Source organism: Bombus flavifrons, chromosome 10 (genome assembly GCF_040668555.2).
Source record: "Bombus flavifrons isolate JBK064 chromosome 10, iyBomFlav1_principal, whole genome shotgun sequence".
Classification (NCBI taxonomy): Eukaryota; Metazoa; Arthropoda; class Insecta; order Hymenoptera; family Apidae; genus Bombus; species Bombus flavifrons.
The window spans coordinates 525440-538607 of NC_138451.1; the positions used below are offsets into that span (position 1 = coordinate 525440).

The following is a 13168-nucleotide window of genomic DNA, read 5'->3' on the forward strand; positions in this document are numbered from 1 at the left end:
ACCACGTTGGTCGGAGGCTTCCTACTCATCTCTTCTCCTACGACTCTAGGAGGGTCAAGTCGCAGTCTTCTCCTACGACTCTAGGAGGGTCAAGTCGCAGACTTCTCCTACGACTCTCGGAGGGTCAAGTCGAAGACTTCTCCTGCTACATCAGGAGGGTCAAGTCAACTTATTTCGTCAACACCGCTAGGTCAAGTCAACTTACTTCTTCTACATACTAAAACGTCGAAGTCTAGCATCAAAATCTCACGTCTATTAAGTATCCTCGAGTGCTACGTCCACTAACATACGAAATTCGACTGTACGAGCCTTGTTCTACTATTCATATCTATCTCATATTCGTGCGACAAGTTGTTATCGACGATTTATATCTACTCAACAGTGTAGTTTAAGTGTTGGAAATATATATTTTTATAATTCTGTGAATCACAGTGTTATATAAACTTAATCACCCCTATTATCCTAACGGAAATCAGGGGATCGACCAACTCGTGGTATCGATTAGTATAATCTTAACGGGAATTTACGACTCCCGTTGACGTCTCTCCTCGCGATTGCGTCTCCCCGCGATTGGTCGAAATTACATAAGGTAATAAGTTAGACAAATGTGTCTGTGATGTTGCCAGTAGGTCTACGAATTACTGTACGATGTTTGTAAATATCGATGTAGAGAAAGATTCGTGCTGCGCAATTCGAAAGATTCCTGCTGCGTAATTCGAAAAGAAGTGCTTCGTAGAAGATGAATGTTTTTGTTGATGTATACATTACTTTGTCTAGTAACGTGTAATTGTTAACTGCGCAGCTGCTTGTGCCACCGGCTCATGTGTCCCCCCTTCTCCCACCACTTTGAAAGTTGCTATGCGAAACTAAGGTACAAGGAGTCATTTAGTCGTCTCATTTCGTACCGATAACGTGGATAGCGTTGCGTCAGGTTCGTAACGTATTGTAACCTATTGGTGGCGTCGGTTCTTTATTACTTCCATTAGTGTATTTTTCGCATTATTAACGTTCGATAGAGAAAAGAAGAAAAACATCGAAACAATATTTCTCTTCTTTTCTACTCCCCATCCCACCCCACCCATAAACAACTCTATTTTTAAGCAATATTTGTGACAGCGTGCAATGCGGTTTGTAGAGTCAGTGTTTGCTCCGCAAAAGTATTTTTCAATATTTCCAAATCACGGTCGTTTTGATTAAATCCAATTAAATAATCACAAGTGAAAGTAATAAAATTTTATCAAACAATTTTGTACGCGACATTAGAGCTCTTGTTCGCCGGTTATAATTTTAGCGGTCTTGGTAATGTGGTCTTATTTTATATTATTTTGAACATTCTTTTTCGGTACTAGAGTCAGTGTATCAAGAGGACAAAGCCTCTGCAGGAGCTCAAGAATGTAAGTAGTTTTACATATTGTACTTCAATTTGTTCTATTTATTATATTTTGTTTGACATATTGTTAATTATGCAATAAAAATGATTGATAATTTAGAAAACTGTAAATGTCCTTTTTAATTGAAATAAAGTCTTAAAATCTTAACATTAAAGTACAATAAAACTGTTTGATACGTAACAAAAATCAGTGAATGTTTTATTCTCAAACTTTTATATTAGAGTTTCAATTTATATACTTATTAGAGTTCAGTCTTTACTATTGTTAAATTTCCATGCTTATTATTGTGTATTAACGATATTAATGATATTTTCTGTTTTGTTATAGACATATCACAGCTTGAACTTCTTTGTCTTCTTTGGGAATGCTCCAACGGTGGCTCAAAAGCCAAGAATGTAAGTAACTTTACATAACTTACTTGAATTACGTGTATTCTATATATTTTGTTTTGAATACTATTGATTAAGAAATACAATTTGATTGAAAATTTCATAGGTTAGGGTTTTCTGAGTGGAAAAGATGGCGGCATGCAGAGAGAACTTGTTTACGTCGCTCCGTACTCTGTAGATTAAATCATAGTGAAAATAAGGAAAGGTGACAAAAAGTGGACCGGAGTGTTGTATCAGTGCGTGTGTGGAAAGTGCGCAAGAAAATTGGTGGGTAAAGGACTGGATGGGACAGGAAAGCGAGAAAAAAAATTCAGCCTTGTCGACGAAGCAGTAAGGAAGACAGGTAAGGACGCTCACCGTCAGCGTCGCACTTAGACTGGGGTGTAGACCGGGAGCAGTTACGCCACAGGTGCGGAGGCATCGGTCATCAGGCCAAGAGCTGCCCTGCTTGCGCGCCCAGGTGCCCGCTCTATGAGTCGCTTGGTGTGCCCACCACCCACAGAATGGGAGGGGCGGCATGCGTTCCGCCAAGAACTAAAGAGACGAGCCGAATTCGGGAGCCTGCTACGGACGGAAGGTAGGGTGACAACGCGAGAGATATACCGCAAGAAAAGGAAGGGATGACGAGTGTGGCAGATAGCTCAGGGGAGGACATGGATATGGACTTGGTAAACTAGAATTATGCAGCTCCCCCAGACCAACTTGGGGCGATCGTATACCAGCTCTATCGTATTCTAGACACCCTTAACTAGGTCGTAGACCTGGACGGTTTAGTCGCTATAACGTGGACGTCAGCACCGGGCATACTCGCCGCAAGCATCCTGCTCTAGCAGGGCAAGGGGTATGCCGCGATCGAGTTTGCCGGCCTGTGTTTGGACACAAGAGGAGAGGAGGTTGAGGTAGGAGCTCTGATGAAATGCTTGGACCTCATCATCGATAGAGATTGGACGTTCGGGCTGCACTTCAATTTCCTGGTTCCCAAAATGACGAAGACAGCCAACGCTCTATGTGGCCTGCTGCCGAATATCGGTGGGGCAGAAGTCGGAGTGCGCCGACTGTATGTGGGAGTCGTCCATTCTTGGGCCTTGTACAGGACCCTGGTGTGGGCAGAGGATCTGATGACAAATTGACACAGTCTACTTTTGCTCAGTAGGCTTCATCGAGGAGGATCGTAAGCGGATGCCGGACGATGTCATATGCGTCGACGACTGTCCTGGCGGCGTCTCCTCCGTTCGAGCACCAGGCTTTAGCGCCCCGACGAGTGTACGAAGACCAGAGGAGCCGAAGCTCAGGCGGGGACTCTCCTCCCGCCGAGCAGGCGGCCCGAGACGTTCGGGGGGAAGTTAGAGGAGAGGCGTGGAAGCGGTGGCGCTCCCACCTAGTTATCGAAGACCAGATCTGGGACCACCGAGCCGGTAGATTGGTACTGCGAAACTGGGAGGCTTGGAGAGACCGCAGAGGGCTTCCACTGTCCTTCCGGATGACGCAGGTGCTCACGGGACATGGAGTGTTCGGGGAATACCTGAAGAAAATCGGAAGAGAGATGACGAGCACCTGTCATCACTGCGGCGAGGGCGAGGACATGGTCCAGCCCACGTTAGAATTTTGTCCGACGTGGGAGGCCCCACGTCTTACTTTACGGCTTATGATTGGCGAAAGATAGACCCCTCGTTAGTCGTAAAAGCGATGCTGAGGGGGCGACAAGAGCTCCTCGCAGTACGCTCATATTGCGAAAGCGTAATACTCGTAAAGGAACGAACAGAGCGGAAGAGGGTGAGAACGTACCACCCTTGCAGGGTTCTGCGCCGAAGGACGGCCCTACGCCGTCCTGGGTGGTCATAGAGGCCGACACGACGAGGAGAATCTGAACCTTCTCAGACTTGCACGACGGCCCATGGGATAGCGTAGAGAGGAGTGGTCACTCCCAATGCCCGAACTAATCAAGGAACGACTCCCTCAGACAGGAGAAGATGCAGGAGTGCTCTGGCAGTAATCCGAAAATTTTCTGGTTCCCGGGCATTCCAGCTGAGCGTGGGATGGTCCACCGTGGAGTTTTAGTCGGTAAAGTCCGACACTACCCCGACGCTTCCAAGCTGGATGGTGTCCATGAGGATTTCTCCACGTATAAAAAAAAAGGTTGGGGTTTTCTAAGAATATTCTTCTATTAAAATAAAAAAAGTTTTAATACCAAATTATAAAACAAATGACTAATATATTTAAAAATCATTAGATTCTTGATTTCTGGATTTTAAACTTTTTTATTAGAGTTTCAATTTTTACATTTATGGATGTTTATTAGAATTTCAATCTTTATTACTACTAAAGTTACAAATGTAATAAATTTCCATTTTTTATCTCCAACTTTCCAAATAATCAGCGATCATTTATCCTATTTTGTTTTGTAACAGATTTTTCACAACCTCCATTTCCACCATTGAATTTCAACAGTTCCTGCCTGATGTTCGTCTTTGAAATGATATTTGCTGAGATAGTTTAGTATCGATGGCAACGTTTTCCGTTTCTCCGCTTCTAATGGTGAGTCGCATGCATTTTTGTTCCTCCGGTCACTCAATCATGTCGTAGGATGAAAGGTCCGAATCGGCACGGGTGACTGGTTGTATTATGTAGAATTTTTTGCGAGCATAGTGGCCGCGGGTATTTTTTATACCCGTGAGTAGTAACATTTTTTTTCATATCTTTATTTATTATTTCAGGATAGATCTTCTTGCACATCACGGTTATAATCATGAATTTTTTAATAATTAGTTTAAACATATAAATTTGAGAATACATTCGTGGTACTGACAAATATGTATAATAGTATTCGGTATAAATATTTGCAAAAGGCAAATATCTAGACGAATATACCTGTATGACATAAATACACTTAATCTTAAGCAATGAATTTTAGTATAAATAAGAGATACCGAAGCGATTTCGTTTGAGCATTTTATAGCGGAGAAATCGGATGTCCGATTTCGTTGGAATGAAAGATGCAATTTTCCCTCAATGATAATGCCGATACATGCAATACACGATACATACATTTTGTGACAATATTAAGTCACATTCCTTTATTTGACTGCAGATATTATAAACGTAATTGTTTTCGCACGTTCGCGGGGAGACGCGATCTCGAAGAAGCCCGGCAACGGGAATCCTAAATTCCCGTTACGATTGACTAATCGTTCGATCCCTTATTTCTTTTGGGATAATAAGGGTAGTTAAATTCAAGATAACGCTGCTATTAACAGGTTATTATATATTTGCACAATCCAACAACTTCGGTGTAATACAAAATGAATGGTTGATAGAAGCTGACTACAAATGCGTACGACGTGAGACGCTAGTCGTGTTGTCGTGTATGATAATGGATTTTGTCGACTCACTGTATTCCACTTGTTGACTTCTTGATAGGCTGACTAGAGTTGATGTAATGACCCACTTGAGAGACTCGAATTGCTTGACGTTGTAGAATAAGTAGTTGACTTTTCTAGCGGTGTAGAAGAAGTAGTTGACTTTTCTAGCGGTGTAGAAGTTGACTTGACCCTCCTGATGTCGCAGAAGAAGTAAAGTTGAGTGACGATGATGTGTCGGAGGACTGCTAGCGATGGGTGTGTCTAGCGCACGGGACCATCCGATTTGTTTATGACATTTTTGGTCAGGAAAGTGAGGGCAGTATACATTGCTTCTGATTGGATAAACGAAGGTTGGTGAACTAGGAAGGTCTTAGCCGTCCTCGATAGAAAGTTGGTAGTAGGAAGCATCGTACGTGAGAAAAACTGACGTTCCCTTGTCAAGCTGTAGTAGACAATAGTCTTTAGAAAGTGATTCAGAAAAAAGATATTTGTTCAGTCTGAAGGACCTTCGCTAGCAAATTACTGGGATTTATGATGGGTCCTTAAGACTATTGAGGGTACGCACTAGGGATGAGCGGACATCTGGTTCCCGTCTGGCCCGCGGTGTATGGCCTGGTCTAGGTAGAGGGTCGCCCGACGTAACAGTAAGTAGAATTTAAAATATGAATTAAAATTCATTTCTTTTCCGTACAAGAATGTGTGAAATGTTATGTGCAAGAAGAAACTTCGCGACATGCAGATTTTTTAAACAAAGCAATGACCTTGAACACTGTTTCTGCATTTTCGGAGATGTGCTTTGACGAAGAGATTGCCGGAGATTATTTCTATCTTGGTAATACATTTAGAGACAATTATTCCATTTCATCGAGTCTTAGTGTTTTTATTAATGCTACTTTTTTGATAATATTAAAATTTCAGTAATTTATTAAATTAATAAAGCAGAGTTATTATAATCCGAAACGAAGTAATAAAATGTAAAATCAAAGAACGTTAGTTCGTTAAATACAAATGAGACAAACTAATCATGTTTTTAGATTTGGATTTCCAGATTTAACAATTTCCGTGCCCATTGTCAGGATCTCGTTCACGTGCCCAGGTGCTACTTAAATCGGAAAAAGACATTGGGCACGATGACTATAATTAATGCAAAAATTTCTCAGCTGCTGAACATGTGTAGGAGTATCGTGTGTGTAATTAGGTTGTGGAATTGCGTCGTTTTTCTCATTCGCTACAACTTAAGATACGAAAAATGTGGAGACATATATTAATTCAAATTATGTATCAATACAATCGCAATTCGTGGTAATATCAGCTACACGATTAAGTGTAACCACGCTGTTAATATTGTTGTAAATTACAATTATAATTCCAAGTATACTTATATTTATTTTAACGATATCATTTCCTTAGACGTGTTTTATCACGTTTTACGCAATGGTTACTGGCCTTCGTCAGTCGATTTCAGGAAAAAGGTACGTATCTTAGAGTGTGCATACTGTGTGTTCAGCTCGGGTGTCGGAGACGTCCCGGAACGTTCTCTCTAGTGTAGGCTCTTGCGCCCGGGTGTTATGTGTGAGAACCGTGGAGATGGACCTCTGGTCGGGTAGACGTGTTTTCGAGTGACCAACCTGTTTCAGGGAATTTCATTTGAACAATCGACGGTAAAGCTGGTACGAATGGAACATGTCATCGTCTCTGGCTTTGCCCGTCGATTTTTTTAATTTCGCGGTCGTGATCCCGAGTGGTTTTCGAAATGAACGTTAATATTGCTCGAGCATGCATATGCGAACGGACAGCGAACGCTATATGATCGTTGTTCATCCATGTGCACTTGGATCAGCTTCCGCGATTTATGTTTTTATTTCACCTTTATACTTTATTTCTTGGTTTGAAATTTTGAAAGTCTCGAGCTTAGATGTAAGTTTCAGCGGGCATTGCGCCCGAAGAAAGAAGAGGTTACGAGCCGAAGAGGCCCGGCAAACTGCCATAGAAGAGGGTAAGTACCAATGACTCCCCATCCTCTGGACTATCCAGAGCACGGGAAGTCATTCTTGTTACTACTTTGCCACTACGCTCGCTTTTAGTATTTGTAGTAGTAGTAGTAGTTCTGTTTTTGGCCGATGTATATAACAGATAGTAAAAGTTAAAAGACAGGTGTTTGTATGTATCGTCGGAGAAAGGGATGAACGTAACAGGTTAAAACAAAAACTAGCCGGACGTGAAGGGGTAGAGACAGCTCGGCGAAACGCCGCGTCGTTTTTCGTTAAATACTTGCCTAACGAATCTGCTGGCTCGTCCGGCTTTTGACGCCCTTGTTATTCGTAATGTGAGCGAACAATTACCTCTGACTCCTCCGTGATAACTGGCCGAAAACGAAAAAAACCGAGGTAGCTCGAGTTCGGGAGAGGCAGCATCGAAAAACAGAATGATTAATCGTAGTGGGCTCGCGCACGTGTATTATCGCCCCTTTCCCAGGTGTACAGCGCGAAATTCAACAATGCTGGAAAATGAAAAGCCTCCGGTTACGGGACGTGGAGATATACTTTCTGGCATTTATATGGTACGCTTTCAAGTTAGGACAATAAAAGGGCTAGTGAAAATTGGCGAATAGTGGTACTGGAGATTCTGTTAGCGGCGAGACGCGGTTAATGATGTGATAGGTTTTAAAAAGATACGATACGCGTACTTAAATTTTTCTGGGAGAACTTCTGAGGAATAGAATGTTGATAGATTTAGCAGCGGGTAATCTGATTATTGGTTTGCTCAGATTTTTGTACTAATTTATTAGGTAAAATTTTTAATGAAATTGACGATTCTAGGACTATATTGTTTTATTTATTCAATTCTACAGATATTTTCTAAACTCGCCATCAGAATTCGCACTAGAACAGAATTCTTTAAAATCTACGTTAAATTATTCCATTGACAAAATATGCAATATATAAAATGAATTCCATCACAATTGAAGACTTTTTTGATACATAAAGCTTTAATGGATAATGCATTCTGTAATGTTATCAGTGCTAATGGCGCATTGCTGGTTTCCCGTTGAATCGTATCTTTACTTTAATCATTGTCTAGGATTCCATCTTTTCAAGCAAACGCGAGTACTTGGTAGGAAACTATAAATGAATGCTTTCTGCTCCACTGTTTCATTAAGCATATGCGTTTTGAAATCGGAAATCGGAAATCGTAAATCCAATCGCATAATGCATAGTAAACTGTTTTAAATTGCCGGTTACGTGTATTACTATCGCACCGAGTCTCTAAAAATTCCAGAAGAGGTTAATGCAATTAGTGGAATACTCGATGAATATCTTTTTTTTCATTTTTTTCTTTTTACGTGGACAAATCCTCATGGACACTCCGCTGCTGCAGTACTCGCGTAACAGCAGAGTAGTGTCGGACTCCTACCGACTAAAACTCCACGATGACCATCCTACGCGTGTGACAGTGGTGCTCCAGGAACCTCTTATGAATTAACTTCCGTTGCATCCCCTTCTCGCATCCTCTTGTTCGAGCCAGTCCTAATACCTCCCGGCTATTGAATTGGCGTTAAGGGGGGGGGGGGGTCATTGCCCCTAGCGCTGCCGCTCCTTCTAGTTGTGGTCCGTTGGGACAGCGATGGGGCGTCTCTAGGTCGTCTGACTGACATCCTTCTCCATCGTCTTATCCTGCAAGGGTGAGAGTTTTTCTTTCTCTCCCTTTCCGCTCGCTCCTTCGCAAGCATAACTCGCTCGCAGAATTCCTCGTATTCCTGTGACCCTCTCAATATCGCTTCTACAATCGCTGAGGAAGTCACCATTTCTCATATGGCGTGCCGAAGAATGTAGCGGGGCAGTTCCCACGCCGGGCAGAGCTCCAGGATGTGCTGCGCTGTGTCCCTGCCCTCTCCGCAGTAGTGGCAGATGTCTGTCGTCTCTCCGATTTTCCTCAGGAATTCGCCGAACACGCCGTGTCCGGTGAGCACCTGGGTCATCCTGAATGAGAGCGGGAGGCCGTGGCGGCTTCTCCATGCCTCCCAGTTTGGGAGGACCGCCTCCGCGCCTGGATCGCGCCTCCCTCGTTGATCAGCTGGGATCGCCACAGGTCCCACGTGTCCTCCTAGGCGGTTCCTGGGTCGTTTGGAGCCGCTGGCTCTGTCAGGTCCTCTCCCGGGTGCCAGACTCTTCGGTGGGTGTATCTCCTTTTGAGCACCAGCGCCCGGAGCTCCCACGGTGGGGATGCGGCTAGAATGGTCGCCGACGCGTGGGACACCGTCCGGTATCCCCTAATGATTCTGATGGCAGTTACCCTGTGCAGCCTCCTCAGGAGCAGGATGCTGCGACGTCTCGCCATCAGATCGTCTGCCCAAACCGGGGCCCCGTACATCACTCGGGACCGAACGACGCCCTCGTAACGCACCGCGTCTCCCGCCCCGCCGATGTTCGGTAACAGGCCGCACAAGGCATTAGCAGCCTCCGACACATTCGGAATCAGGGAGTCGAAATGTGGCTCGAACGTTCACTGGCTGTCGATGATGAGACACAGATATTTCATCTGCGATCCCACCCGGACGGTTTCGTCTGCCATGTTTATGCATAGACCGAGCGTCGGGGTCCCTCGCCTCTTCTTATCGTAGAACCAGATGGCCTCCGATTTCGCAGGGGAGATCCTCAGGCCCAGTCCGCGCATAGCACGGGTCGCGCAGGCCGTTGCGATTTCGCCGATGCGCAACGTCTCGTGCCAGCCACGACCCCCGACCAGAACCAGGGTGTCGTCCGCATAGCACACCATGACCGCGTCTGGGGACAGTGGGCATCGCAGTACCTCGTCATACGCAACGTTCCACAGGATCGGTCCCAACACCGAACCCTGCGGGACACCGCGCTCGACGGGTCGCCTTTCCTCCCCTTCCTTGCTGGCGTAACATATCCACCTGTCGTCGAGGTCGGCGCGGATCAGCCGGACGAGGTAGCTGGGAACCTCGAAGTGCTCCAGGGCCGTCACTATTCTGTCCCATGGCATGGAGTTAAACGCGTTGACGATGTCCAAAGAAACCGTCAGCGCCACGCCGTTCCGGGAAACCATGTCCTCTGCAAGTGTCCGCACGCGTCTGACCGCGTCGATCGTCGAGCGTTCCTTCCGGAAGCTGTACTGGCTTTCGTGCCACCCTGGCACCTGACTCGTTATGTGTCGCTGCAAGCGGGTGGCGACTATCCTCTCGAGTAGTTTGCCGACCTCGTCTAGCAGGTATATCGGCCGGTACGCTGACGGCGAGGTCGTCGGTCGGCTCTCTTTGCGGAACAAGACCAGTCTCGCCGTCCGCCATGCCCGGGGGTAGACATCCTCTCTTAGACATCTTGTGTAGAGGCGCCGAAGTCTGCGGGCCATGACACCCATCACTCCCCCCCCCCCAGATCCGTCCAGAGATTCCGTCCGTGCCTGGCGCCACGTCGCGGGAGGCCATTCTTCTGGTCGCCTCCCATATCTCGTCTTTCTTGACTTCCCAGTCGTCCCTCCATTCCAACCTCATGTCGTTTCCCGCGACCGTTCTGCCGCACTGTCTTCTTGCGTGTGGAAGAGCGTCACGATGATCCGCAGCAGCAGCGCAGTTTCCATCTCTCCCGTTGCCAGGGGTACTTTTGCGGGAAGTTTTCGCGTCACCATCCTGTATGGCCTTCCCCATGGGTCAGACTCGACTGTTTCGACCAATTCGGACCAGGCACGGTCCTTCGCGTTTTTAATCTCCTTTTGCAGCGAGCGCCGTAGCACACGGTACGCCCGGTAGCGCAAGGAGACTTCTTCGTCGCGTCGTCGCCAGCGGCGGGCCCTTAGGTACTGTCTTCGGGCCCGGACGCATCTCGTCCTCAGCGCCGCGATGTCAGGGTTCCACCAGTAGACTGCTCTGCTTTGCACCGTACCTGGTGTGGCACGTGGCATAAATGCGTCGCAGATTGCTGTAATGGCCCGGCGAAGGTTTTCGGCCTCCTCTTCCACGTCTGTTTCGGTCGTCGTTGTCGAGGCCTCCCAAATCCATGCTGTTGCTATAGCAGCCGCCCGGAGTAGATCTCCGTTCATCTCCTTTACCTTCCATCTTGGCGGTGGGCGCGCGCGTCCTTTTCTGGCCGGCCGCGACCGTCGCCTGCAGTCGCCGTTCCTAGTCCAGGTGTGTCCACCTCCATGAGTATGTAGAGGTGGTCCGAAAGTGTCTCGACCCCTTCGCCTACTCTCCAGCCTGCGTTCCGCCTGAATGCATCGGGGGAGGCCCATGTGATGTCGACGATGGAGCTCCCGCACCACGCCACGCAGGTACTGGCCGAGCCCCTGTTCACCAGCAGGAGTCCAAGTCCCGCGGCCCAGTTTGACAGCGCGCGGCCGCGCGCGTTGGTCCTGGCGTTACCCCATTCCGTGGAGTGCGCGTTGAAGTCTCCCAGGACGAGCACTTGCCGGGGAAGTCGTCGCCTAACGCAGTCGCCAACCCCGTCCAAGAATCCCTCGAACGCAGCCCATCCGCTGTTAGGTTACACGTGTGTACACCCACCACCACCAACCCTGCCCACTCGACCGCGACGTATCCGTTGCCGCGTTCCAGCAAGGCTCCGTGGGCGAACGCCCACGGCGTTGATGTCCAGATGACAGCAACCATTTCGTCCGTATCTCCCGCCCCTTCCGGAGCATCCAGAACTCTGTATGGTTCTGCCACCACCGCTAGGGTGACTGTGCTCTCCCGAATGGTTTGGTAGAGCAGGTTTTGCGCTCGCCTTGACTTTCCCAGGTTAGTCTGGAGGATGCGCATTTTCAGTCCCAAGTGTCGTCACTTCTCTGGCTTCCTCCGTGCCAACTTCTTTGTTCGGAGGCTTAGGGTCGCCTTGCGACGGGGAGCCTTTCTCGTTGCCGCCTGCAACTGTGGATCTGCGGGTGGCTCCTTTTGTTCCTTTCTTCGGGGGGGGGGGGCGCAGGCCGGTCCACCCATCCTGTGCACAGATGGTGCTCCAAGCGCCTCGCAGAGCAGACATTTCGGGCTTGCGGCAGTGCATGCTTTCGCTTGGTGCACTGGTTTGCCGCATCTGAAGCATGGGTGCCGCTTGTCCTCCTTGGCTGTGCAGGACTTTCTTATGTGTCCCGTCTCCAGGCACCTGTAACACGGTAAAGGTCTTCGCTCGATGGCTTCGACCTTCGCTGTGGACCAACCTATGGCGACCTTGCCAGCCTGAGCCAGTTTCCTCACTGCACTGGCCGGGCCTCGTATCCACACAGATCCAAGGCCGTTTCGGGCGGGCGGATTTCTCCCAGTCGGACGTCCTCCGGCTTGCAACCGCTCTCCTTCGCCAGGGTGTTCTGGATTTCCTCTTTGGTGGCCGATATGTCTATCATGGACACCATTGCTTCCGCGGCTCGGAAGGGTGTCGCTACGCGGACCTTGCTCGGATCCAAAGCCTGTGTCAGGCGTGCTGCGAGCGCTGCGGCCTTCTCCCTCTCCTGATCCTCGGGGACCTCCAGGATGACGCCTCCTGTGATGGTCTTCCGCATCCTCATCGTGTTGATGCCGACCTCAGCTAGGAAGACGCTGTCCCTGGCCGCAGTCAACACCTCCGCGTAGGATTGGCCCGAATTATCTTTCAGATAATTTCCAAACCAGATTTCATTGATTTCTGCACCTGCTTTACTTTCACAGGCACTAATCCTTTACTCTGGTTCCTTTCCTTGCCTCAATTCTCCAGTTTTCCGGAAATTTCGGTTATTCTCACGGCTCCGTCCTCTCTACGTCTGCTCGACGCCTAGCACCACCATGAACTCACTCGATGAATATCTAGAGATTTTGCTTTATTATTTTGAAAAAAATGAAAAAGGTAGAATTATGTAATTTACCAATGAAAATAGAAATAGATGTACTATATATTCGTTAATTCTGTTATTAAACACGAAACTATTTGACAAATTTAATTAAAGGCTGTAAAGAATCATGTGTCGCAACCATGAAGTTTAGACGTGCATTGTTTCAGGAGTGCTTTAAGTGAGATAAAATAAGTCATCGATAGGATTATTT

At 47.3% G+C, this 13168-nt stretch overlaps 2 long non-coding RNA genes across 4 annotated transcripts in view; both read left to right on the forward strand.

Annotated features, from left to right (window-relative positions):
* The window catches only part of LOC138183818 (uncharacterized), a 411340-nt gene that overhangs the window by 223897 nt on the left and 174275 nt on the right, over positions 1–13168 (forward strand). The window lies entirely within an intron of this gene.
* On the forward strand, positions 1069–4529 carry LOC138183820 (uncharacterized). 2 transcript variants are annotated; one of them, XR_011174174.1, is made up of 3 exons: positions 1069–1394; positions 1719–1786; positions 4189–4529. It is a non-coding gene; the product is annotated as an uncharacterized LOC138183820 (long non-coding RNA). The 2 variants fall into 2 exon arrangements; XR_011174176.1 differs by having other exon boundaries at positions 4229–4529.